The following is a 27,642-nucleotide window of genomic DNA, read 5'->3' as shown; positions in this document are numbered from 1 at the left end:
TCCAGTGTAATTAACATGGAGTGATAGTAGTTTCTGGTGTACAGTATTATGATACAACAAATCTAGACAGTGCCCATGGCTCATCATGGTAAGTGTGCTTGCTCTGGAGTCCCCAGTAGGGCAAGATGTGGGTGTGGAATTCTGTATGGGCAGGGAGGGGGCTGGAGAGCCAGGACGTTCCTCCAGTCTTCCATGGTGGGGAGTGGTATGCTTGCTTCCAAATACGGGGGTAAGGGGAGCACTGACAGCAGCTTCCTAACCCCATCATCGCCATCGTCCTCGCTGACCGTGAGAGCGGCTGTCCTCCAGCCACCTTGGGGTAGCTCCCTAACACCGCCAGCCCTTCCCCAGCTCCAGTTCCCACTGGGCTTGGGGACTGAGTGATCATTTTCCATCTTATTTTTAGAATTTTTCGAAGGAAGGAGGGAACCTTCTGGATGGTCCTCGAGGCTGTAGAATCCTACCGGTATTGAGCACACTGCACCTGGTAAGCCCGAGCCCTGCCATGAGGCCAAGGGTGGCTTGGAGCCCTTCACCTTCCTCTGCCTGCCCTGCCTTCCAGGGTGCCCAGCCCCGGGCCTGGCTCAGCCCAGGCAACTGCCACAGGGGAGTCTGGAAGTCAGATGGGCAGTGTCATCCCAAAGGAGTCCCTCCACAAAGCTGGTCTTTGGGCCAGGAGGACCAGCCAGCGGCCGTCCCGCCCCCCCCCGCCCCCCGCCCAGGGTTTCCACAGACAGCTCCCCTGTACAAAGACTGAATATTTCTTCTCCTTGCTCCGCAGCATTGATGCCTTGCAGATCCTCAGGGAAAGTTGAAACATCACCTTGCCCTTGGGGGTTCAGCCGCAAGTTTCTGGATTGGCGCTTTTCTTCTCCTGCTCTGTGGTCCCACGGATGGGCTTCTCCTTGGCACTGGAATGAGAGCCGGTGGGTGGGAGGGATCGCTCCCAGCACAGCGCCTGGCTCTGAGTGCATGTTCCTCAGACTAGAGAGGAGAGGAATTGGGGCCAAGAAATCTCTCTCACCACGGGGACAGCCTGGTTCCCGTGATCGGAACTAAGATAAGGTCGGCTACCTGTAAGGAGTATTAGCCGGCCTTAAAAAGAAAGGAAAGGCTGGCAGGAGTTACAACATGGATGAACCTCGAGGACTTTAAGCTAAGTGACAGAAGCTGGGCACAAAGAGATGAACACGCAATGACCACAGTCACGGGAAGTGAGCTAGAGCAGTCAGATTCACAAGGCAGAAAGGACCGTGGCAGTTGCCAGGGGCTGGAGGAGGAGTCGAAATTTTATACAATGAAAAGAGCTCTGGAGATGGACAGGGGTGATGGCTGCTTGGCCCTGGGTACACTTGATGTCATCCAACCTTATGCCTGAAAATGGCTCAGATGCTACAATTCATGATGGGTGTATTTTACCGCAATAACACTAACCAAAAGAAGGCGAAAGCTGGAGGAGCTACTCACCCGGGGACACACAGCCACTGGGAAGTGAAGCATCAGTGAGAGCCAATGCAGGGTGAATGCCACGGTGACACTTTTCCCTGGACTTTCCCATGAGCCGCTGCAGTGAGATCAGGAGAAAGACCCTGGCAGGCATACCAGCCAGTGGCCAGGACAGCATAGTCGGCCTGGGACGGAGCTCTGGGGGCCCACCTCTCCCCTCCAACATGGAACAGGTCGCAGCCTGAGTCCTTGCCACCCTGCAGGACAGAGATTGGAAGGCAAGCACCTCAAGGGGTGGGTATGAAGACGAGATGAGCTCATGTTCCAGCTCATGGCCCAGCACGGTTCTGGGCCGCTGTGCAGAGTTAAATAGATACACAAATGATGCAAGATCAGTGCCACCAGGTGGGCCCTGGGAGAAGAGTTTGCTCTGTCCACCGTGGGAGTGACCGCAACGTCTCAGGATGGCTCTCGAAGTAGGTGTCATTTGCGTGCAGGGTAGAGAAGGTTTCAGAGGAGGTCTTGAGGTGGGTCTGGCATTCCTGGTGGAGGTTAGAGCTGGAGTAACAGTCGGCAGGTGCGGTGTCTGACCCCTTCTGAGAACTGCAATGAGGCTCATGTGACTAGAGTGGAGGACCGAGGGTAATCAGTAGGTTCTTTGATTTACAAATCACAGAAACTCAGCTCAAAGGGAATGTTTTGCTCGTGTTATCAGAAGAGTGTGGGAAATGAGCTTCAGGCATGGCTGGATCCAGGATTTCCCCTTCCTTGTTCCTTCTCCTCGTCCTGCTTTCCTGGCGCTGGCTTCCTTTTGAGATCAATGAATGGCTCAGGGCTTCCTTCTCTCCTGCTTCAACCTTAGCTGGAGAAGAACATTTTGTTCCTGGGAATCCCAACCAAAGTCCCAGGGTTGACCCTGATCGACCCAGTTTCGCATGGCAATCCATCTCCAGGCAAGCTCAGTGCTACTGTCTGAACTGGGGCTTGGACCCACCCCTAGATCTTGGGCTTGGAAGATGTCAGCCCTGCCTGGACAACACGGCTGAGAGTGGCGGGGGGATGGGCAGTTCCTCAAAGGAAAGCTAGGATGAGGTTTCCAGAAGGAGGGATGTAAATGTTAATCAGGCAAAAACACCAGACATCCTCTACAGGTAGCAAGAGCTAAGGCTGCAAGAGAAGCCCTCCTCTCATTCATACCCACCCCCCACTTTTCCTGCCTCCCCCTCCTGCTCCAACAAGATGTACTCATTCGCGCCTTGTTGGTTCCTCTCCGCACATGTTCCCAACCTCCCTGGATGCTGGGCGTAATCTCGTCCCCATGAGAGATGCCAGCAACACCTTCTGGAAACACAGCGTCTGCCAGCTGCCACCCCCCACCCTCACTGTGGCTACATAATTAGAGTCAATGGGGCCGGGTGGCTGGCGGTGTGCAGGTCTCAGGCTGACCTGTTTCTCCAGCTCCCTCCAGCCTCCCCGTCCTGCCTCGGAGATCCTCGGCCTTGGAGAGGGTGTGGGTAGCATGCGACACTCTGGCCCAAACCCACCTTAATCAGGTTTGTGAGCACAATCCCAGAAGGCTCTTGGTGGCTCGGCTGATATGCCAGTGCCAAACATAGAACAGGCCCAGCCAGTCCCACCCTTAATTCTGTAAATTGCTGGAAATCAGATGATAATGCTAGCCCGGGGAGACATAATTTGTGATAACCCAGCCCGGCCCCTGCTGGGTTTGATCCAAGATGACATCCATGGAGAGAAGCGTGCCTGTGGCTTCAGCCCCCTTCTCCGCATCATGTTCCCTTTTTAGCCTTTAATTCTTGGTCCCAGTGGCCATCTGCTGCTGCCGCTACTCTCCCCTCCCCCCCAAGTCCCTGAAAAGCTCACTGGGGCCGGGAGGAAACGGGCCGGGAGGAAACGGGCCAGTTACTCATTCATTCACCCTACAGATCATTGTTGGGCTGGTACTGCATGCGCGGAGCCTGGGAGGTACTGGGGACAGGGACAGGATGCCCGCAGGCCCCCGGACTGCCATCTAGAGCAGGGAGGAGAGACTGGCATCACTCTCAGGAGGGTCTGAGGTTATAGGGACAAGACTCCCAGGGTAGCAGAGTGGGGAGGGGTGTCAGGCACTACTTGGGGGACTGAGGGGATAGGGCCTCCGGGAGGAGGAGAGAGCTGCCCCAAGCAAGCTGCTGACTGTCCAGAGCTCTTAAGAGACTCCTGGCCCCTTGACCACGGCCATGGGCTCCTGTCCCGTCCCGAGGCTGAGGGCCAGGGTCGGAAATGGTCACGTCTCTCCCAGGAGGTGTGAGCATGTGGGTGCTTCAGACCTTCCTTCTCTGCCTTCCCCGCCCCCCCCACCACGACTTCCTGAAATAGATTCTGTTCGTCTCCACCGCACAGATGGTTACGGCGCCCGCTAACTTGGGGATGGGGCCAATCGCTGGGGTACAGCGGTGAGCCAACGCTACCCTGCAGATAGGGACGGAGGCATTTCACATGTAAATGTTGAATGGTATCTGCCTGTCATGAAGGCAAGGGCCTGGGCGGTTGAGAAATAGCAGGGGAGCCAGCTGACTGGGGTGGGGGGGAGGAGGCATCCCCAGCAGGAGGGCTGGAGGACGGAGGGGAAGGGGAAGAGGGTGGCTGTGAGAAGAGCCAAGTCGGGACCAGGGCACCGCAAAGGCCAGGGGGGTAGGATAATAGGGGGCGAGGGTGATGCGGGGTGGGGCGGGGGAGTGGGTGGGCCTAGCCGTGGGCCCTTGAACTTCGTGGAGGACAAGGAGGCGGCTTCGGGGCACCAGGATCTGAGGTCACACTGTCAACCTGGCTCCAGGCCTGCACACACGGAACCCCGTTACATTTGAGTTTCAGATCAACAATGAATCATTTTTTTAGTATAAGTGTGTCCTAGCTCCTCCAAGCTTACGCTAAAAAAAAAAAAAAAAAAAAAAAAAAAAAAGATTTGCTGCTTATCTGGAATGTAACTGGTGGTATCCTGTTCTGTTTTTTTATCTCTTTGCTACACTGAGCCACCATCTGTGGGGAGGTGGAGGCCACCCCCGTGCCTCCTTGGGGCTGGCCCTGTCACCTCTCAGGCTGATGAACCAGACGACTAAGACGGCCTGCCTGTTGTCACCCTTGCTTTCTGCTCTGGCCCCCTTCAACCCATTCCCCGGGCTTCCCATGGAAGGAACCAGGCAGGACAAAGGGCCTTCTGAAGTCACTGTCAGGAGCAGGGGGACCACTGTGACCTGCCAGTTTTAGGGCCCCTATAATAGGTCCCTTCCATCCTGCCTTTGAGCCTTGGCCCGGGTCGTCCCCTCTGCCTGGCCCTCTGTCGTTCGCACACCGGCTTATGGGAGGCCCAGCTTGTGTTGATGCTCAGCTGCTAAGCTCCCATTATGCCCTACGCTTCCTATGTGATTGTCCCCGTCACCTGTGGGGTGGGCTCCTTTCTCGTCCTTGTACAGATGGGAAAGCCGAGATGCAGAGAGGCTGGGTGACAAGGATGCAGACCAGGTCCCAGTCGTGGGACTGCCTCACCATCCTCGCTCCTGGAGGGTCCGGGGCAGTGCTAAGCTCAGGCATGGACTATTCCTGTTCTCAGGCCACAGAGACTCCACACTCCCCCTCCCCATCTTTCGTTTTCCGATTATAAACCCGCTTCCTGCTCTAACCAGCAGGAAGCAAGTTTTCCTGTTTCCTTTTAAAATATCCAACTAGATTTTTTGTTGACTCCTTGTTCCTGAGGCTGGTCCAGCAAGACAAATAAAGAATTTCTTGATAAAAAAAAAAAAAAAAAAAGTAAGTCTGCTGTCCCCTGGGTTTCGAGGTTTTTAGCATCTTGAGCCATTCAGGCTGCTTGACCTATGACTAGCACACCCCATTGGGCCCTGGTCCTCACCCCTCTGGCCCATGAGCAGTCCTCTCGCCTTCGCTCATCGGCAGCCCCAGCCCATACCAAGCACTGCCTGGCGTCGGGCATCTCAGGCTCTCCCGGGTTAATCAGGCTGATTGGTTTTAATCAGTTCCCCGCTGCCAACAAAACACCAGGGAGCCAAGTGGGGGTGGGCAGGGGAGAAAGTCTGATTCACGGGGCACGGCCTCTCTGTGTGAGTGGCCGAATGCTTACCCACTCTGGGCCGGTCTCCTCGTTCCTGTAAATGGGAGGCGGACGACGTGATTCTGTGATAATAGAGGCATCCATTCATGAGGGTTTTCCGGGCACTTACTTAGTGTGCTAGAAAATGTTTTCAGCCCTGGGAGATGCCCATGAACAAAAGGGACAAGGCTCTGCCATCATAGGCTTATATTCTTTGGGGAGACAGTGAGGCTATGGCCCTGTACTGCCCACGGAGGAAACCCCTAGCACGGGTGTCTATTTAAATATAAAGGAAACAAAATGAAATCAAGTTGAAAATTCAGCTCTAGGTCGCCTGGGTGGCTCAGTCAGTTGAGCATTTGACTCCTCGTTTTGGCTCAGGTCATGATCTCGGTGTCGTGAGATCAAGCCCCACGTCGGGCTCCATGCTCGGCAGGGAATCTGCTGGAGTCTCTCTCTCTCCCTCTGCCCCTCTCCCCACTTGTGCTCTCTTTATCTCTCAAATAAATAAATAAATCTGAAAACAAAAAAAGAAAGAAAATCCAGCTCCCCCGTTACGACGGCCATGTTTCAAGTGCAGAAGCCCCTTTGTGCCTCAAGGCACGCCGGTGAGAGCTCATACGCACCATCACTGGGGTTCTGCTGGGCAGTGCTGCTGGGGACTGACAAGGCCTGTGCCCTCCAAGGGAGTGAGGACAGCTGGAGTGGACAGAGCCAAGCTTTTGGAGAAATGATAGTCAGGGAAGGAAATATTTGAGCTCAGGTCTGGCCTTGGTGAGGAGTGCTCCGTAGGGAATCTGAGGGATGACTCTTCCCGGCAGAGGGAACAGCAAATGCACAGGCCCTCGGCTAGGAGGTTGACCCATGAAAGGAGAAGGGAGTCCAGTGCCACTTGAGTGCATTAACGTGGAGAAGAGGGATAGGAAGGGAGACCTGTCAGGGGTTTGGGGCCGAATCATTTGGGGCCCTGCTGGCCACAGGAAGGACTTCGGCGTGATGGGAAATCATTAGGTGGTTTCCAGCTGGGGAGTGCCATGGTCTGTTAACAGGATGATCCCCGCTGCTATGTGGGGTGAGAGGTCAGGGGACAAGCCAGAAGCTGGAGAGAAGGCTGATAATCCCAATAATTATCAGCAGACAGTAGCCATGGGGGTGTTCGGATTCTGGAAACGCATCAATGTGGAGCATCAGTCTTGCTGATAGACGAGAAGAGCAGCATCGTGGAGAATCGAGGGGTTTCTGCACTTGGTGGGGGGGGATCAGGCGGGAGAGGATGCTGGTGGGCAACCCGCGAGGGAGCCAGAGTTCCCGTATGGGCCAAGTCAAGTTCAAGATCTACATAAGACATCCACGTGGAGGTGTTGGTGTGCTGTGGTCTAGCTGAGTCTGAACACCAGGGCCGGGGCAAGGTGGCATGATTAGTCTGGAGATAGTATTAGCGACCTAGCGAGTGTCACAGAGCGCTGTGGCCTTAATGCAATTACTGTCGTTTCTCAAGTCTGCTTCATGTCAGGCATACTATTACCTACCCTATCTTATTCAGTCCTGAGTCAACTCCAAGACGGAAGCCTGATCACTTTCTGAGAAAGGAAGCTCAGAGGGGTTAAGAGTCTTCTTCAAGGTCATACAGGATTTGATCTGAATCTATCCGGTTTCAAAGCCTTCATCCCCTCAGTGGCCTGAGGAAAGCGGTCATGTGTTCTGAATTCTGACTGGAATGGGCTGACCCATCTGCTTGAGTTTGAATGCTGAGGACCTCGGACGCCAGGCCACGGAGCCCAAATCCACGCAAAGGCAAAAAGTTTCCCAGCCCAAGGACCAGGGCTGCCCGGCCGACTGCCCTGGGTTCTGTTTCCTCCCGAGACCTCATCCTCATGGACATTCAGCCCTCTGACACCCTCTTGGGGTCTGTCTGATGGCCAGGGAACCAGGCAGGTAGAGAGGCCCGGGAGCTGCTATCATCCCCTCCAGAAGCAGGCAGGGGAGCACTGAGCTTCTAGGTTCCCTGCTGCCCCAGGAGACAGACAGCCCTTCCCCAGGACAGCCAGACTTCTGCACTTCCTCCCTAGGCATCCAGGAGTGGTGACAACTTTCCACCTTCTCCCTTCCCGTTTCGGGCTCCAAGGCTTGTGAGACCCCAGAGCAGAAAGGCCCACAGGGATCATCTGGAACAATGCACTCACTCCCTACAGATGGGAAGACTGAGGCCAGAGAGCTGTGTCTGGACTAGAATCTGGGTCTCCTGCCTCCATCTCTTGTCCATCTTCTGAGATCTCAGGGGGCTGGAAACCTTTATTTTCCTTCCCAGGGCTCTGAAACGACACGGGTGGTTCTCCGGGTGCTCCCTGGGCCTGTGTCAGGAGCGCCTCTGTGCACTCCCCCCCCCGCCCCGCACATGGCAGAAACGGGACCCTGCCATCTGCGCTTGACCCAGCCTGCCCACCAAAATTTGAGGACCACCCACCACAGGCTGGCCTCCCCACGTCAGATCCTTCAGGCCACGGGTCCTCCATTCAAAGTCGGCTTACTCTTTCCAAACAGACCTGATCACAACACGTCTCAGGCTCCTGGAAGCAGACAGCTGTGGGCAGGTGCTGCCTCCCATCTTCCGGCCCTGATTCCAGCCACCGCTCAGCCGCCCAGGTCCACACAAGCTTGCCTGCCCTTCCCATAGGTTTTGACTAGCTTCACCGCTTTGCCTCGAGCCTGCCCATACCAACACCCCCATCGCCCCCTCACTCCTTCCTGGCCTGGCTGGGCCTTCTCCGATACAAACCCCAGCACAGGCTGGAGGGGCAGGAGGAACGGTGCCCCTTAGGGTTGAGCTCGGCCAGTGTAGGAGAGCGGCTGGAGCACACTGGCTTCCATGTCCTTCCTGGGCTGCGTGCTCCCAGTGGTCCCAGAGGACAGAGCAACTCGTCTTGTCCTCCATGCCCTACCTCCCCCCCCCCCTCCCCCCCCCCCCGCCGCCCCATCCCTGCTCTCTGGGTCACACCCGCCCACTAAGTGCTCACACCTAAGTGTTTGTCACAGGCTCTGCTTTCTGGAGACCCCAGGTTCAGACACGCCCTGTCACTGACTTACATCCCATCCTGGAGTGTCACTTCCTGCAAGGACAGAGGTGACATATGAAACAAGACAGACTGGGCCCCTGGGGGGCTCTAATAACCAACACACACTGGTACTGGGGAAGGTGGGACACCCTCCAGGAGGCTCCCCTCCTTGCCTTATGGGTGGGGTAACTGATAGGAAATCAGACCCACAGGGGATGGCATGCTACGCTTTCTGGGAATGGAGAGAACCCCTCCTGTGTCCTTTCCTTGCACTTGCCTCTCTCATCCTGTATTAGATGGGCTCCTCTCAACTCCCACCGCCTGCAAACTCTAGATTCCCCCGAATTCCTTAGTAATGACCTAAATTCTTGTTGCTACGTGCCCGGTGTTTGCTGCCACCAGGATCCGTGACAGTGTGGCCGCCGGAGCCAGACTCCCTGGGTTTGAATCCGGGTCCTGCCACCTCTCACATGGGCAACTTCAGGCAAGTCACAACTGGCCTGTGCCTCATTTATGACATGGGGACAATACCTCCCTCATAGACTTGTTAGGAAAGTAACGTTAACGTGCAAAGTGTGACGGGCCACGTGGGGCACACAGTCGGTACATTATAAGCCTCGGCTATTATAATTATCACATTTTACTATCACCATAACCCTGTGGTCTAAACACTGGCATCCAATTCTTCAGATGGAAACTGAGGCTCAAGAGGTTGACTTACCCAGGGTGGGAGGGGGAGCTGGTCTTTGAATGCTCTCTGTTCCAGTCCAGAGCCTTGGGTACCGACGGACCAGTTTTCTGGTACTCAGAAACTGAGGTGCAGCTTTAAACTATCTTCCATCTTGGGGCACCTGGGGGGCTCAGTCAATTAAGTGTCTGCCTTCGGCTCAGGTCATGATCCTGGGGTCCTGGAATCGAGCCCCGTGTTGGGCTCCTTGCTCAGTGGGGAGTCTGCTTCTCTCTCTCCCTCTGCCCCTCCCCCTGCTTGTGCTCTCTCGCTCTCTCTCTCTCTCCCCCTCCCTCCAATAAATAAATAAAATCTTAAAACAAAAACAAAAACAAAAAAAACCACAACTCTCTTCCATTTTGACGGGAGGACTGGGCCCTTAGTGGAGCCCCCTGCGTGTGGATGGGCTTTGATTATTTGACAGAGAAGACGATCCAGGGGGAATGAAGGGCTTCCAGGGGCCCTTGGGACGCAACCCGCGGGCCCTTCCCCCAGACCACACCCCTTTCCCCTGAATCCACTTACCCATTCTCCCCAGCATCAGTTGTGCCTGTGGCCGGGCGGTGACCATCCAGGCTGCTGGGATCAAGGAAGGGATTTGTACTTAACCATGTTTCCAAAGCTGTAGCCCAAGGAAAACTCATGTCCTCAGGGACCTACTGGGGCTGAACAAAGAATAGAGAGCCCCGTGGCTAAAAAGGCCTAGAAAATGCACGTGGTGCCCCCAACATGGGCCCTTTCTCCCCTGGGGACTTCTGAGAACCTTTACTACAGCGATTGGGGCTGTGACTCTGCAGGGCTCAAGGGAGCACTCACGAGTCCCAAACAGACTTCTGCAGGGAACCCTCTCTCCTGGGGACAGTCTTCCAAATCTGCAGAACTCGCTTCGGGCACAGCTGCTGTAGTGTTTGGCACACTCCACCCTCCTCCAGACAGACAGATTGCCTCAGCCAGATGGGGGTTCCCTGAGCGGGCTGCTCCTGCCTGGGAAGTCTGTTGTCAGCTCTGGGGAGAAGGAGTGAGTCACCCATCTCTGGGCTTTGGGTGCCAGCTCTGGGGTGCAGAGAAGGGAGTGCTCAGGGGGAGGGACCAAGCAGCCCCTCTGGCCATGCCCCTGTGGCCTAGAAAGGGAACCCCACCTCTAACGACTGTCCCAATAGTGGCTCAGGTTCTGCCCCGATGCACCTGTGACTATAGCCAGGGCGGTGGGGGTGGGGGGGAGGTAGGGACCAGGATCAAAATCAAAATTCTTCCAGTTCACAGCCCTGGCACTGTGAAATTTACCAGTTGGTAAATAATTTGAATATCCTCCTTGGTAATCGGTACCCATCCTGTGCTCTAGCATCAGAGGACGTGAGCAGAGGAAGAACATTGGATTGATGCTAGGGGAGACAGAACAGACATGGGTCTTTAACTTTTCAACATCTTTCTCTGCCGCTTTCTAGCCGCACACCCCAAAGGAGGTTCTTTTCACTTCGAGTCCCAGGATTCTCATCCACCGCCTGGGTGTTCCGAGTGTAAGGGAGATCTGTGGCCTGCACAGGGTCTGGGCCCCAAAGAATGTTGCTTGCTTCTTGCTTCTTCATGGTGCCCAGGGAAGCAGGTGTTGGGAGAGACACTCCTCCTCAGTGTCCCTTGCCCAGAACAACCTCCTCATTAAGGGAGCTGTTCCACATCCCCATCTAATTACCCTCTAACCGCCTGCTCCCTGCTGGGCCCGGCCTGCTTGCTGCCTCCTGCCTGACCAGGAGACCCAGTCTAATTGGAAGGCACTCAGCGAGGCAGGACCCCACTCCTGCTGGGGCCAGCAGTCCAGGGGAGAGGCTGGTCCTCCCTGGCTCCTGCAGACTGCCTCCAGCTGAGGGCAGGGAGAGCCGAGGCGAGGCTGGCTTGTCCTAGGTTACGCACCCAGTGAGAGCAGGAAGGGCAAGGATGTCAGCTAGCCTTGTGCTGTTGGTGGCTCTGGATAGGTTTATTTTTCCGGAAAAGCAATCTCGAGGAGTGGTTGAGGGTGCACACTTGGAGCCCGACAGACTTGGTTTGGGTCTTTGCTCTCTGCTTACCAGGCTGTGGCTTTAAAAGCTTCCTCTTGGGGGACGTGGGTGGCTCAGTGGGCTGAGTGTCTGCCTTGGGCTCAGGTCATGATCCCAGGGTCCTAGGATTGAGCCCCTAGGATTGTGCCCTACTCAGCAGGGAGCCTGCTTCTCCCTCTTCCTCTTTCTGCCGCTTCCCTTGCTTGTGTGCTCTCTCTCTATCAAATGAATAAATAAAATATTTAATAAACAAACAAACAAACAAACAAACAAATAAAAGCTTCCTCTTGTCCTCTGTTTTGCCATCTGAAGAATGGGAATTCTATTGTGGGGAGGAAAAGAGAAAAGGCCATAAAGCGTTTAGCATAGAGCTCTGTGCACAGCAAGCACTTGGTTGGTGGGGGCTATTGTGAGAGCTGCACATTCCTGATTCCAGCCCACCGTTCAGGGACCCCTGCATCTATGCTACCCTACTCAATGCTCACAACAACTCAATGAGGCTATTTGATTTTTCACAGGAAGAGAAACTGAAATTCAGAGGTAAAGAGACGTGTTCAAGATCATCCAACCAGTACACAGAAGAGATCCAATCCCGCTGCTCTACCTGCATCCACTCCTGGCACTCATGCATACATAACTGGGTGCCTAGTGTGTCCCCCACTTGATTCTGGCAAGGACTGGCTTCCAAGCTTTTTGGTTACCTTCTCTTCTGTGACAAACACTGGAGCTCTATTTCCCACCCCCTCTTCCAGGCACGCCTCTGCCATAGGAGTGAGAAAGCTACACTGCGCAGACTCTCTACTAGGTAAGGATGGATCTGAAAATCTGGATGGGGGAGTTGGGGGAAGCAGTAGTGGGAAGAAGATTGGCCCCTCAACGAAAGCTTTGAATTCCTGGTAAAGAGCTCAAACTCCACTAGTTCACGGATCAACTTCTACTCTCTTCCTTCTTTAAATGTAGATGTGAGCTCTGGAGATGCAGCAGCCATCTTGTGACCAGGAGACCTCAAACATAGGATGAAAACCAATAAGCGAAGCATGTCCAAGAAGACAGGTTGGAATTCCAGGTTCCCTGTGGCATTATTGAGGTTGGAACTACCACTTAATCTCCCTACCCACCCACCCCAACCCCTATTTGTTTAGGGGCTAAGTTCAAGCCAGTGGTTCTCAAAGTGTGGTACTTCCTTGAACAGCATCATCAAGATCACAAAGGAATTTGTCAGGAAAGCACATTCTTGCCCTTCCCCCCTAACGCCCAGATCTGCTCAGTCAAAAACTCTGAATGATCTGGGTTTCTAACAAACTGAGTGACTTTAATATTTAGGAACCACTGGCCAAGAGCCTTGTTCATTCAGAACCCGTTTACTCGAATCTGAGTGCAAGCCTCCTTGATACCACACCTCTGAGCTTCGGCTCAAAGTCTTTTCTCTGTCTAGAATGCCCAGTTTCTTCTTTCCTCCCTCTCTGCCAGTCTTTTTTATGAAGTGAATTAATTTTAATCATAGAAATCCAGAATGGCAGAAAATTCTGCTGTTGCAGTTTGGCAAGGTACATGACTAGTTTTTGGATTAGGTCTCGACCGTCTCGGAGGGCTGGAGAAAAGCAGAAAGCTATAAAATTGTTCCATTAAAAAAAAACATGTCCGGTTCCATCTGGAAAACCCAGAATCGGTGTTTTATTTTTCTCTCTCTCTCTCTCTCTTTCTATATTAGGCCGGAAGGAGTGATCGGCAAGCCCCAGTATCCTGACTTTCAGCGATCATGGACCCTGAGGTCCCCGTCCTGACGGGGCCACCGTCGGAGCCCGGAGCTTGTCCACTGTGGCCGCCAGCATGTGGGGGCAGATGTTGTCGTTAGACTCTGCTGCATGACAGACCACACCAGATCTTGGTAGCTTAGACTGACTATTTTTTTTCCCCCAGATTCTGTAACTGACTGGGTAACACCACTGCTGGCTGTGTCTGTGGTCAGCGGAAGGCCACCTGGGGCCTGGGCCCTGCCAGGATGGTGGCAACACCACTTCCTTCTCCCTCTACATGGTCTTTCAGCCCAGATATCTTCAAGGCCTGGTCGGTGTAGGGCACAGTCCCAAGAGGGCCAAGACAGAAACCCAAAGGCCTGAGATCCTATGCCTGTGCTTCTGGCAGATTCTGTTGGTGGTAGCAAGTCCCAAGGTCAGTTACGTGCAGGAGGGTGGATTACCAGTCTCTATCCCTGCTGGGAGTCCATATCCCTACTGGGAGACAGGGCCGTCATGCAGAGGGGTGGGTACCCTGGCCTGGGAGGAATTTGCATCCTCCATAAAGAATGTTCACATCTGTCTTCCAGCCACAATTGATTCACTTTCCTTCCTCAGCAGGTCCTGTGTGGCCTGCTCCCAAGACCCTCAGGGTTTCCTCCAAGGGCAGCATCAGGTTGAGCATCTGGAGTCTTGTGGTCTAGGTCAGGTCCGGATGTGGCTGGTGCTCCACTTCACGCCGGGCAACTGATCTACCCTCACACACCGGGTATGCAATGCTGAGACAAGATAGACTATTTCGTTTTGAAAAGGCAGGAACAGTAGACGCATGGCGATGGCTGGTCTGTAACCATCGCCATGTTCTGGAATCCAGCCAGGCGCTTGTGATCAAGATGCTCTGCTCTGGGGACAGAAGACAGTCCTTGATTAGGGCCTGGTTCTGCTCCTGGGGGTGGCCCTGGGTCCATCATTCCCTTTGGCTGTTGGCTCCAACCCTGGGCTCTGCTGTCTCAGAGGGTCTCCCTTTCCAGAAGAACTCTTTGCACTGACTAGCTTTCTTGGTCTGCTTCCTGTGTGTAAAACTCACAGGGCTCTTTTCATTTAGAACTGTTTCAGGTTTTTTTAGTCCAGACTAGGGGTACTCTGCTTAAGACGATTCTCTCAAATGTTGTGGGTTTCTCATGAATCACACCTGGGGATCTTCAATGCCCCAGAAGCCACTTCATTCTTTTTGAGACAGATCTCTACCTTGGGTGTGCCATAGTTCAGCATCCATAAGATTCTTAGAAACTCTTTCCTACAGCGGAGAAGGCTACACAGCACTGCCTTAGACAATTTTAAGGTCTTAATAAAGGGTTATACAAGAGTGCCTGGGTGGCTCAGTCGGTTAAGCATCTGACTCTTGATTTTGGCTCAGGTCGTGATGTCAGGGCGTGGGATGGAGCCCCACATGACGCTCTGTGCTCAGCAGGGACTCTGTTTGGGACTGTCTCTCTCCCTCTGCCCCATCCCTGCTCACACTCTCTCTTTCTCTCTCTCAAATAAATAGATTAAAAAAGAAGAAGAAGAAATGGTTTTATTTTTCAATGCACTACCTTCTGATGGTTTCCTGTTGTCTCTAAATTCTGCTTGCAAACAGAACAGAGCTCTCTTAAGCTCATCTCTCTCTTCTTATATCTTATCAGGAAGGAAGTCCATTGGCAGTCTCCTCCACATTTGGCTTGGAAAACTCTCTAGCCAGACCTGTGAGTTCATTTGGTGCATGTTCCATAATCCAAGTATCCGCAGGTAACAGTCTTGCCAATAGTTCTGCCACAGTGCAGCACGTCCCCCTTCCCCAGGCTCCAAGAGCAATTTCCTCCCCGTGGTTCCAGCTCCCACTGATCATTCCGTGACTATCCTTCCAGCCTCTGCCCATCTCCGGGGCCCCTGGACCCGTGCACATGAATTAGCTCTGGGTTTTGGAAACAGCCCAGGCACTGGTATTGATTTCTATAACTGGTATCAGCTTATCAGCATAAAAAAATGTGGCCCGCAACTTAGCGATTTAAAACAAAGATCTAGGCTAATTCCTGACTGTCTGAGGGGACTCTCTGCTGTGTCTGCTGGGCTCGGGCACACAGCTGTAGTCCACTACCGGCTCAGCGGGGTCGGAAGGGCCTGGGCGCTCACTCCCGCCACTGGCCCTGGCGCCGGCTGTGGGCTGAGCGCCGCGGCCCTCGGCGTGGTCTCTAACTAATCCTTCAGGAGGCCAGCCCAGGCTTCTGGACAAGGTGGGCTCAGGACAGAGTCCCAGGAGGGCAAAGGCAGAAGCCCAAAGTCCTCTCGATGCCTGAGCTCCGAAACTCACGTGACCTCACTCCAGCCAGACTCCGTTGTCTCAAGGCCAGCCTCGATTCAAGGTTGACAGAGAAACGGGCTCTCCCTCTGGCTGGGACTCAGCGAGGTCATACTGCAGAGGGGCGGACACACTAGCATGGGAAGAATTCGTGGCCCTTAAACAAGCTACCACAGGACTTCGTTTCTGTGGGCGCTCACGTTGCTTCGATGCCACAGATGGCTTCGTGTCTCCTCGGAGACCTCTTACTGCAAGCCCGTGCTTGGCTCCTATTTTTCTGTCAGGAATTGTTTAGTTGCGAGGAGTGGAAATCACTCAAAATAGCTCAAAGGAGGCCGGGGCGATACAGATATCATGGAAATGACACAGGGTTGGGCCATAAAACCTAGAGCAGGGATTGTTCTCTCATGTACTTTATTTCTCTCTTTTTTCCCCAGGGTCTTCCTCCTCCTCCTCCTCCTCCTCCTCCTCCTCCTCCTCCTTCTGCTTCAGGTCTACTTACTTACTCTGCATCCTTGTGGCTTCTTTCCTCCCCTCTAATTTTGGTCCCAGACATGGAAGCAAGAGTCCGCCCATCTGCGGGGAGAGGAGGCACGAAAGAGAACCTTCCCGACTTTGCTTCATGTGGGGTACAAACTGGCTCCAATTCCACAGGCCCCTACAGACCCAGAGCCCAGCGCTTGTTAACTGGAGATTTCATGTCTGTTGGCTCCTATTTTTATGAAAGAAAAAAATGGGTCTCTGGCCCCAAAGCGAGCTGACTGCCCTGGAGTAGCTCTCCAGTCTTCGTTCCGTCCATTACAGATGTCAGTAAAGACATAATACAAACGTGGCTCCCCAGACGCACCCACACTGTCGAGCAGGGGCTGCTGGAAATCAGTCTTGACTTATTTCCCGGGGACCCAGGAGGACCCTCCAAGCTGTCTCCTGGAGACCTAAGTAAGGGGCCCTTAAAGAGACACAGCTTGCCCTGTCAGCCTACTCCTCCTCCCCATGAGGACCTTTTCCTCCAGGTCACCTCAGAAATGGCTGTTTTGCTCCTGGAAGGACAAACCATCGCTTCCTCCCGTCGGAGGCGCTCTCCAGCCAACATGGAAAAGATCCTCCCTTTCGTGAACCGCATGACCATCAGCCTCCATGTCTCCGTCGGCGGGGTGGGTGTGGGGTCCCCACCTTACGCAGTGGGGGAGGGTCAAGGGCAGCAAATGCCTAATACAGGTCATGGTACTGGAAAAACTAAGAAAGAAATAGCAATATGATAAGGCTAATAATGAATAACCAATATGAATAGTAACTAAACTCCCTTGGCCTGAGTTTTGAGAGCTTGGGTAGAGGAGTAGGATCCCCTCAGTCCTGGGGACACGATAAAGGGTATCAGGTATGTGGTGACTCAGTCAAGTGACTCGATGCTGTGCACGTGTGTGGGGGGGGGGGGGGTGTGGACAACAGATTCCTGCGCACCTACAGCTCCCACCATGCCAGCTCTTTAATCTGCCATGGCCCATGGCCTGGGGCGAGGGGTTCCCAGAGCAGGTTGTAGCAATGTCCCCGAAGCAGGGTTTCCCCGGGACCGTGCCTCTTCCTCTCGAGGTCAGCTGGGTCCCCGTGAGGCCCAGGACCCGGCAGCCTAGTCCGGGGATGGTCCCGCTGAATCCGGGGACAGAGAACCCCCTGATGGGTTGTGCGGGCCTGTTTTCCCTTTGCTCGGCTTTCTGCTTTGTGGCTGTCGCCTGCTTGGAGCACCTCTGTCAGAACGCGGGGTCAGGATTGGGAATGGTGAAATCCAAGTCTGCGAACCCAGTTCCCAGGCAGGGCGGCTGTGTACGGCCCTGGCAGGAAGCTGAACCCCTCACTTGCTGCTTTCGAGTCTGGGGAGCTGAGCTGGCAGCCGTTGACTATCCTGCCTCCGAGGCCTGAATGAGATTGGCTTTCTGCCCTTTGTTCCCAGGCCTGGTGAAGTCCCAGAGCTTCTCCTGTACATTTGCTAATTCCCATTGGGGGGCTGGGGCGCTCCTTTTTCCGGCCCCTACTTCCTGGAAGGGCCCTCTGGAATGTCCCTCACTCACCCTACCATGGAATTGGCTCGATTTGGAGAAAGGCAGCAACGACACACGCATTTACAAAATACTCGTGAATCCAGGATCTTCTGCTGAAAATTGTTTGGAAAACCTGGGGAAGGGGAAGGGGAAGGGAAAGGGTTGGGCGGAGCCTCATCCCGGAATGCACAGTCCCATACCGCCCCCATCCCCACACCCCCACCCCCCTGCCTCTCTCTGCCCTGACAATGTCGCGCAGCGTGGATCTGGAGCAGACTGCCTGGGTTCGCGAACCCCAGCTTTGCTGCTGCTTCCTAGCCTCCCAGTCAGGGGACACCTTCCCCGCCTCCCAGTGTCTCTATCAGATGGGGGGACTAAGGTGCCTGTTCCTGGATGTTTGTTTTGGGGCCAAGACAAGTTAAAAGGGTCTGTAGTAAAGTACTTGGAGGAATGCCTCACTCAGAGAAAGTTTGGTAGCAGTGGACAGCAAAGTTTTACCCCTGATTCCTAAAGATCATGGCGCTGATCTCAAACAGTGGCTCTGAGAACAAAGAATCGACCTTAAGTGGGTGGTGGACTGGTTTTTTTGTTTGTTTGTTTGTTTGGCTTTTTTGGGGGAGGCTTGCTTCCAGGCATCTAACTTGCATCTTCTAAGGGGAGGAATTCTCTCTTTTGTGGTGTGGGTAGACCAAGTGGCCCTTTCCTTCCACAAAAGCCCTTGGCCATTGACACCCAGGCTCCTGACTGTGCCTCTGCCAAAGGAAACCCTCCTCTCCAGATTCTGATGCCACAGTGCAAGAACAGATGGACAGTCCTTCCCGGCGGCAGCAGTGGAGACAGGCTCCAGCCAGCCTGTCCCTTGGCTGGGACGGGGACTGTGTCCACTGTGACGCAGGGCCACTGTGGGCTCCTACCAGTTTTCCCAGCCTCCCCACCCATCCTATTTGCCCCCTAACTTCCGTGTGCGGCAGAGATCCGCGGCTCCCTCCAGGAGCATGGCCTCTGAGCCCGTACTGCCAGAGCATTTGGCTGGGGCCATGGCTGCTTGGAATTTAGCTGTATTGCCCAGCCCCCGTTGAGACTGGGGTGATGGTGGAGCAGGCTCTGGGCGATGGGCTGTGAGCGGAGGCGACATGTACACCTTCTAGGCTGCGTCCCTCAGTGAAAGGAAAGTCCTCCCCTCCCCTCATTCCCCTTCCCACCAGCTACAAGTCCGAGATGCCAGTAAACCTTCATGCATCACATGAGAGACTCGCGCAGAACCACCATGATGTTCAGGGGGTCATGAAATTCCTGTCTTATCCGAGCCACCGTTGCTTCTGGTCTCCCCTTTCCAGAAGCCCCACATGCCTTCTCTATAGCTAATATACCTTCCAGCGGGTTGTCTGCTTGGCCTCAGGCAGCCCCAGATGCTTTCCTGGTCTCCTCTTGTGTCTTCTCACCCACCTTCTCTTTACCTTTAATCCTTTTGAGTTCTTTCTCCCTCTTTCTGTTCTTTCTGTTCTGCTTGGTAAGCAAGCACCTTGCTCGTTGAAGAAGGTGGAACAGAGTGTGCCCATTCCTCACGTTTTCTGGGCAGATCAGGGCATCAACTAGGATTCGTTACGATTCTCCTCCGTGGCTTCTCCCCGCTGCGGTCCTGGATGGCCTGGGAGCTGCGAAGTCTCCCTCCTCCCGAGGCTGTGTCCTTTGGTGCTCTGAGGCTTTGGCCCCTGGTCAAGTTTTTACCTTCCTCTCCAGCACTTGTCAAAATATTTTTTTCCAAACAGTGTTCCATTTCCTCCTACGGGGAGCCCTGGGGCCAGCTGGGAGATTAGTAAGAGTTCCTCGACTTTGGTAGGTTTGTTCTGTTTTGTTTTGCCTGCGAGCCTAGCATCCAGTTCTTCCATTTGTTTGATCTCAAGCTGGAAAACAGAACCCAAGGATTCTGGATGCACAGCCCATGGAGAGAGGCCTGTGGGGTCAAGGTCAGCCTCCCCTGAGTGGAGCTGCAGCATCGAGTGGCAAAGCAAGAGGTTGTCAGCTCTGGAAGGGCCCTGAAAGGCCCAGTGGGGTAAAGTGAGGCTGTTGCCGGACACCACGGGTAAGCCAGAGGCCACAGCAGGGGTCCTGTGTCTCTTAGGTCATCCCTGTACGTGTGCGCTCGAGACCCAGAAGAATCACTTACGGGTCCTCCTGGGTTCCTAGTGACTCACAGCTTCATAGAGTTGGCTCCCCAAAGTCAGTGCCCTGTGGCAGAGAGTGACCATGACTAAGAGGTCTGGGGGCATTCAGGAGGGGGCCTACTTTTCTCAGAGGGAGCCCAGGGAAGCTTCCTGGAAGAGGGGGGATTTTAGTTGCTTCTGGATGAACAGTGAGATGAGGACCTGTGACCAGAGAGGAAAGCTTTCCAGGGATAAGTATGGCTCATGCCACGAAGGTTGATTGTGTGTTGGTGTTTCAGGGTTGAAGGGTAGAGGTGATCCTGCTTCTAGCAGCTTATTATCATCCAGCAAGGGAGACAGGAAGTGAGCCTAATCCCCCAAGTTAGTGTCTAGTTACAACCGCAACGGACGCTGCAAAGGATAGGATCGGGAGGCTGCGGGATGGTCTAGTGAGCTCTGATCTGGTTGGGGTCTTCGCTGTCACCTCATCTGAGATTGGGGGAGTGGGGTGTCAGAGAGGGGAGTAGGAATTGTTACAGCAGAGATGGGGTAGGATCTCAGGGAGACATCACTAGCACAAGCACAGTGTGCAAGAGGCTCCCGAAAAGGAGTGTGGGATGCCCAGAGTGCAAGGAGAGGAGAGAAGGTCCTGGGGAGGCAGAAGGAGGCTGCCGTGTGTTCTCTGCAAGGGTATGAGGGCTAGAATGTCAACTCAAATGTTTGGGCAAGAAAAAGGATGGCCAAGCCTGCCGGTTGCTCCTACCCTCAGTTCTCCTTCTCTTAGCTGAACTCAGAACTTCAGTTTTTCTGCTGGGCCTGTAAGCACTCAGAATAAACATACTTCCCAGTCTCCCTCCTAGCTACGTGTAGCCATGTGACTAAGCTGTAAACATCAGAGTGTAAACAAAGATAGAATGTGCAAGTTTAAGGAAATGTCTTCAGATGGAGTGAAAGAGGACTTCTTTCTAATGGCTGGAAGGGAGACATGATGGCTGGAGCTCAAGCAGCCATCTTCAACCATGAGTTGGGAGCCCCATGTTAAGAGCAGTGAAGTAACAAGGTAGAAAGAGCCTGGATCTTTGATGATCATGAGTGTCATGGATTTGCCTCTAGGGAAAAACCAAAAACAAGCAAAGAAAATTTTTTCTTATTTAAACCACTTAAAACTGAATAGGATCTATGTTGATAACATGAATTTATTAGAGATGCTGGGGTAGCTCATGCAGTCATAAGAAGAGCTCAGAAACTGGGGAATCTTCAGGGAAAACATGCTAGGGAACAGTGGAATTCAAAATAATTCTAGAGAATTCTGTAAGGGGGCAAATTAACTAAAGGGGCACCACAGGAACCAAGAAACAAGGACCACAACAATTATTAGCTCTAGAGAAAACCAGAAAGTCCAAGAATGGAAATATAACCACAGCACTCTACTTGGTCCAACAGTGAGTAATATTTATTTGATCACAATTATGAAACTCTGATTATGGATTTAATTGAAAATGGAGATGAATTATTTTGGTAGTAATGTCAGAACGAGAAAAGGGACCAGAGCTGCCCCTAGTTCTTATAGTACCTCCGGACAATTAGAGAAACAGGCCTCTTCCTCGAGAAGCTTTGCTGCCTACTGGAAGGAAAATTGTCAAAAGAAGAATGCAAATCCATAATGCTTACCATATAAGGGAGGTCTCCAAGAGATGTGTTGGGGGGGAGTCCTGCAGTGGGGGTGTCTGGGAGCAAAAGTCCTATCTAGCATAAGTCAAGGGGTCGGGTCTAATACAGATGAATCAAGAGATAAAACATGGTGCAAGTATTTTGAAGTACGGAAATAAATACCCCCAAAAGTAACCAAAATGTTCCAAGTAGTTGCTTCTGAAGGCAGGGATGAGAGATGGGGAGGAGGAAGCCAGAATTTGCCTTTTTTTTTTTTTTTAAAGAAGCACTATTTAATTTTTTAAAATTATACTTTGAAAATATAAATTTAGGAAAACCCTGACTTCTCCATGGTTGCTCCCTCTTTTAAAGCCTCAAATCAGGGCACCTGGGCAGCTCAGTCAGCTAAGTGTCTGTCTTTGGCTCAGGTCATGATCCAGGGGGTCCTGGGATCGAGCCCCACGTTGGGCTCCCTGCTCAGCGGGGAACCATCTTGTCCCTCTCTCTCTGCCTGCCTCGACCCTTGCTTGTGCTCTCTCTCTCTCTTTCAAATACATAAATAAAACCCTCAAATCACCAGGAGAGTATTCTCTGCAGGTGTGTCAGAGTGGCCGGCTGTGGTTGGCGTGACATTGGATCCAGCGGGAGTGACTGTGTGAGCCCCCGTGTCTGCATCTGTAGAATGGGTATATGAGTGTATTTCCACATGCTGCTGGTAGAACTGCTGCAGGAGGAAGGCTGGCTTGTGTCTGATACACAGTCCTCTGGGGGCCGTCTGCCGCACTTGCTACTTTATTTGTTGTGCATCAGACACTCACGAACTTGCCTTAGCTCCCTCCTGCAGTGGTTCACAAATCAACGCGGGCATGAGTCACCTGGGGGCTGGAGAAACACTGCCAGGCCTCCCCCCTCCAGAGTTTCTGATTCAGTAGGTCTGGAGTGAGGCTGAGAATCTGCATTTCCAACAAGGTCCCAGGGGATGCTAAGGCTGATACTGCCGGCCCAAGGACCACACTTTGAGAACTGCTTCTCTAGAGCATACGCTGCTTTATGATGGACCCAGAGTTGATCTTGGCAAGCAGATGTGAGAGAAGGGAATTGGAAGAGCTCCAGCAAGGCTTCTTATGGGAGAATCCAGAGCTGGCGGAGCAGGGCCTTTGCGGGGCTTAGGATGGAAGAGGGATGGGGGAGGGTTTCATAAAAGATGTAATATTCCAGCTGAGCCTTGAAGGAGCAGGAGAAACGTGCCAGGCTGATGGGACAAAGAGCACCCCCAGCGAGGTAGGAAGGCAGGAGCATGAGAGAGAATAAAGCACATTTGAGAGTCGGTGCCCATTTGTGCCAAGTCCCATGACATCCTGAGACAGTGCAACAGAGTCAATGGGGCACCGGGCACGCTGTCGTGGGTGCCCTTAGAGATCCGAAGGGCTGAAATGATGAACGGCACACCCCGTAAGGGGCAAGAGGGTCCCAGGCAGGAGATGCTGCTAGAACCTTCTAACGGCTGCCTTCACACCCTCCAGACAAGGCATCTTGGATGACGCTTACAGATCTCAGTGATCTCACACACACAGGGAGAACATCACAGAGACCCATAATGAAGACTTTCGTCCCAGGACTGCCCGTTCCAGGGATGTATTTTCACACCCTTGTGGGAGACATAGTTGGCCTTTCCAGGTTGTGCTTGTGGGGAGCAACAGGGCTGATGATCTAAAACGAGGCCTGGACCGGAAAACCCCGGTTGCAAGCTCACGGGGGACACAGACTTCCTCTTTGGAAACCTCCTCCCCCCCCACCCACTACCCCCAGCCCCTTCTCCTTCTGTCTCCATCATGCCTATCACCGCTGGCTGTTTCCTGCTCTGTTCTAAATCTCATCCCAGAGAACCCCACCACTCGCCAGTAGCAATTGCCTGACGGCCAGTCAACAGGTGATGCACGCAGGGCGTTTCCAGGTGTCTGAAGGTGGCCACACCGAGCTCAGGGTCCCCAGGGGCTGCCGAGGCCTCACACCTCCCTGGGGGAACAGCAGGTTGGAGGTCCCGAACCGTCTGCATCCACGGCCCAGGTGAGTTCAGCCCTGACTGTGGACGAGTCTCCGGGCTCATTGCCGCAGGGGTGGCTCTGTGTACCCCACGCAGTGACCTCTCCTGTCGCATGTCCATGCAGGGTCCAGGGTCCAGGGTGTCGCCACACCTTCGTGCTCTCATCTGTTCCTCCGATTTCCTCAGGTAAGTAGGCACTGCTAGTACCCATTTCATAGAGGAGAAAAGTGAGTTGCTATCAGCTTACACAGGCGAGAAAGCCAAGGGGAGGGTGGCGTAGGGGTTGAGAGACCAAATGCTGGAAGCAGCCTGCCTGGCTCAGGTCTCGGCTCCAAACCTGCCAGCCATCGGACCTTGGGCAAGTCGCTTAACTCTCCGTGCATCTGTTTCCTCTGCTGCAAAATGAGAGTCTCTTCGAGGGTCACGTAAGTCAGCATATGTCAAACACTTAGAACAGCAGCGGCCAAGTACATGTCCGGTCTTACTGTTGTTAAGTGAATTCCCAGGCACCAAGTGGGATGAGCCAAACAGGTTCTAACCTCCTGTGCGCCTGGCTGCCCCGAGGCTGGTTTCTGGGAGCCGGGGGAAACGAGACTGTGGGGGCTCCCCCTGGGGCCTGCACCCCATATTCCAGACTCACACTGACAAGGGTTTGTGTGACCTTGGTCAATGTCCTGCCTCTCCGAGCCATCGTTTCCGTATCTTTCAACTGTCAGTTCACGAAGTGGTTCAAGGAGTGAACAGGACAATGGCAGCTAAATATAACAGTGTCAGGGTGAAGAGCCAGGCTCTGGAAACTTGCCACCGGCCAGACATTCTCTCTTCTAGCACATTCCAGCTGCGTGACTTTGGGTAAGTTACTTTCTCGCTCTGTGCCTCGGTTTATTTACCCGTAAAATGCAGATGATTAAATAGTTCCTACGTCATAGAGCTGTTGGAGGGAGGAATGTGCTGTCCCTCGAGGATACACTATCCAAGTGTGTGCCAAGATCATGCTGCACACCTCCGCCCTGGGTCTGGTATACAGTAGGCGCCCAGTGAACAGCAACAATGAGGAGGGGAGGAGAGGCTGCAAACTCAGCCTTTCACCTTACTAAACTGTAAAGTCGCCGGGCCAAGAATTCTCCATCCTGAATACACATTAGAACATAGTGAATTTTTTAAGACCCCAGCACCCAGGAACCCACAGAGATTTTTACTTAATAGCCTATACAGGGCCTGACAGCTAATGATTATTTTTTTAATTCCCCCAAGCGATTCTAACAAGCAATCAGGATTGAGAACCACTGAGTTAGAAAATGGAAGGAGATATTTTAACTAGGTAGATCTGTCTGGGCCTCTTTGAGGAGGTGATATGTGAGCTGAGGTCTGAATGGGGAGAAGGAGGTTGCCGGACAGTGACCTGGGTGGGGTGGGAATGTTTTAGACTGAGCACAGAGTAGGTGCAAAGGCCCTGAGGCAGGCATGAGTTTGTTATGTTGGAAGAAGAGCCAGAAGTCCAGAGGAGCAGAGAGGTCCACGTGTGCAGGGAACAGCTGAGGACCCAAGCACAGGGCAGCAAGGAGGGGAAACTGAGTTTCCCTCTGGCCAGAGGGGCTGAGGTTAGCCTTTAGCCTGGGCAGAAAGCAGTAGGAGGTATTCACCACTCATGTCCATGGCCAATGTAAGTCAAGTGTCCTCAAATCAGAGAGCTGGGAATTCCTTGGAAATCTCTGTTGATCCTAGCCTCAAATTCCTGAATGGGTTCCATTCCTGGCACCCACACCAGCTGGCCATCAGCCTAAGAAGGATCCTTTAGGACAGTGAAGTGGGGAGTTGGTCCAGGGTCTATCGAAGGAGGAGGGAGAGAGAGGCTGGGCCAAGTGCCCCCTGGGGCCCATTATAAAGGCCACCAGGACTAGCTGCCACACGGCTGCCAGGAAAATGCCAGCCTCCTGTGAAGGCTTAATTAGTCTGCTGCCCTCATGGCTGAGGAACAGTTCCTTCTCTTCTCAGGTCCTGTGATGCAGACAGTGAGGGCAGGGCCGTCGGTGGCGGTGGTTTCTGAGCTCTGGGTGTTTGCTATAGGGAGCATCTGTTGTCTGTGGGATGTGCCCGTGTGTCCCCTGATCACATCCAGCTGCACAATCATGTGTCGCCTCCTCACAGGGGAGAGCGTCCTGCTACCTGGTACATGTCTGTGTGTCTACGTTTCCTTCTGTCTTAGCCATAGCAGAGCATGCGATGTCTGAAGCTGTCTTCACCAGGTGTGGTCGTGCGTGTGTATGTGTGTGTGTGCGTGCACACGTGAACACGTGTGGACACATACGCGTCCACATGGAGGACGGAATCTGGCTCTCAAGCCCCCAGTCCCCCCTCTGCTGTCCATAACCTCCGCTGTCACCCGGGGCCACAGATATCATTCTTCAGGAACCACACAGCACTTGCTGCCGTGGGGAGCTCAAGAGGAACACTTCTGGCCCTGCTCCTTTGTGGGCAGGGGGACTGGCCACTCCCCACCGTCACAGTGGCTGAGACGCTTCCTCTTGCGGGGACCGGTTGTGGGGGTGGGCCAGCTGCATCCCGGGGCCGGGGCTCTGACGTGGGCTAGGACCCCAAGGCCTGGCTCTTGGCCGCCGGGGCCGCTGTGAACTGTCTGTGCGTGCGTGTGTGTACCGCCCACACACTCCTGTGGCTTCCCCAGCAGCTGGGGCTCAGGGAAGGGGCAGGGGAAGAGGAAGGAAGTGACTCTCCCCACACAATCATTCTCAGCCCCTCCCCCTCCAAGCCAGGACCCGAGGATCTGAGACCTTAGGAGCCTCTCTGCTTATCCACAGGGAGCACGATGGGAAGAGCTTATGCCTGAGCCCCTCCCTCATGGGCCACTCTTCCAGCAGAAATGTAACATCAGCTCTGCTCAGGCCTCAAACCCGGGCTGATGTCAGCAGCACCACCTCTCATGATGGAGTGGGTGGCCGCAGACCCCTCTCCCAGCTCGCAGAGCCTCTGGGATCCCCAGCCTCACCCGCCTCAAGCCTTTGCAGGAGCTGCACCCTCTTGCTAGAACACCCCTTCTCCTGACTGCCAGGGACTGGCACCTTCTCTGCATCCAGGTCTCCACTTGGAGGTCACCTCCCCTCACCGAGAGAGGCCTGCCCCGTGTCCCTCCGTGTCACACTTCAGTAGCTTCCTGTCACCTTGCAATCTGGAACTTGTATGACCATCTGCCACTGTGTCATTGCTGACGTCTCTTCTGTCGTCCCCTGTGTGCACAGAAGCTCTGGGAGGGCAGAACCCCTGTTGGGCTTACGTAGCCCCAGAACTCCAGGATCAGGGCCATATCCAGGAAGTGTTCACTAACCATTTATGGGGAGTTCAATAAACACATTGGACACTCGCTGTGTGCCGGGCACTGAGTATTATTACTGTCTCATTTCAACCCCTCAATAACCCATAAGAACCCCTGGTGCGAATTAGTAGCCCAGCCCTGTCTTACTGATAGAAGACTGAAGTTCAGAGAGGTTAAGAAACCTGCCTACAGTCACACAGCCAGTACGTGGGAGAAGTAGGATTTTTGTTCTATCTGATGCTACCGCCCACTTTTAATACTTTGTCCTGTCGTAATCAAGAGACAGGAAGAGTAAGGAAAGTCTGGTCAGGGAGACAGACAGACAGAAAAGTGTATTAATTATCTCTTGCTGTGAAAAAAACCACCCCCAAAATCAGGGGCTTAAAACAGCAGCCATTGATTACTCCTGACTTAGGGTTTGGTAATTGGGGCAAGTTCAGCTAGGAGGGCTCTTCCTCTCTGCTCTCTGTGGGACAGATTTTAGTCGAGAAGAAAGGTCAGCCAACAGGCAGGTTGGAAGCTGGCTGGTGCCAGGCGGGCTCCCCACTTGTCTGGCCAATGGCTGGGGCTTTCAGATGGATGCCTCAGTTGCCCTCCGTCTGGCCCCTCCAGTAGGCTAGCTCCAGCTGCATGGACTCTTGGGAGAGTCAAATGTCATTTCTGCCACATTTGCTCGATTCCAGAGGCAGCGAATTCGACTCTGTCTCTTGATGGGACATGCCACAAAATTTCAACTTTAATCTACCACAGTACCCCACTTTGACCATAAGGGTTATTCTACAGGCAAAATGCACTTACCTTCTCCCAGGACTTCCCTAGTGTCTAACCGTGTGGGTCATCAGAGCCCAGGATACTGCAGGGCCTCACACTCCAAATCCCTCCCTTCTACCGAGGACGCCCAATGGGACCAACAGCAGACGTTCCCTCGGCTTCTGGTTTTCAGGCATGAGGCCTCTCAGTCCCGGTGTGGGACCCCATGCTGGAGTCCGAAGCCAGCCACCCCCT

The 27,642-nt window shown here is 53.7% G+C and overlaps 1 long non-coding RNA gene across 5 annotated transcripts; it reads left to right on the top strand.

The window, feature by feature from the left end:
* Window positions 1–22,398, top strand: LOC132008496 (uncharacterized). 5 transcript variants are annotated; one of them, XR_009401648.1, is made up of 10 exons: window positions 1–88; window positions 407–487; window positions 782–1,922; window positions 12,114–12,166; window positions 12,322–12,448; window positions 13,073–13,249; window positions 13,408–13,533; window positions 13,719–13,866; window positions 14,783–14,842; window positions 15,873–22,398. It is a non-coding gene; the product is annotated as an uncharacterized LOC132008496 (long non-coding RNA). The 5 variants fall into 5 exon arrangements; XR_009401649.1 differs by having other exon boundaries at window positions 13,716–13,866; XR_009401650.1 differs by lacking the exon at window positions 13,408–13,533 and having other exon boundaries at window positions 13,716–13,866.
* The last annotated feature ends 5,244 nt before the right edge of the window (window positions 22,399–27,642 follow it).

This window comes from Mustela nigripes, unplaced genomic scaffold (genome assembly GCF_022355385.1).
Source record: "Mustela nigripes isolate SB6536 unplaced genomic scaffold, MUSNIG.SB6536 HiC_scaffold_148, whole genome shotgun sequence".
NCBI classification, from domain to species: Eukaryota; Metazoa; Chordata; class Mammalia; order Carnivora; family Mustelidae; genus Mustela; species Mustela nigripes.
Note: the sequence above shows the minus strand (reverse complement) of the source record. Positions and strands in the feature narration are given on the sequence as shown.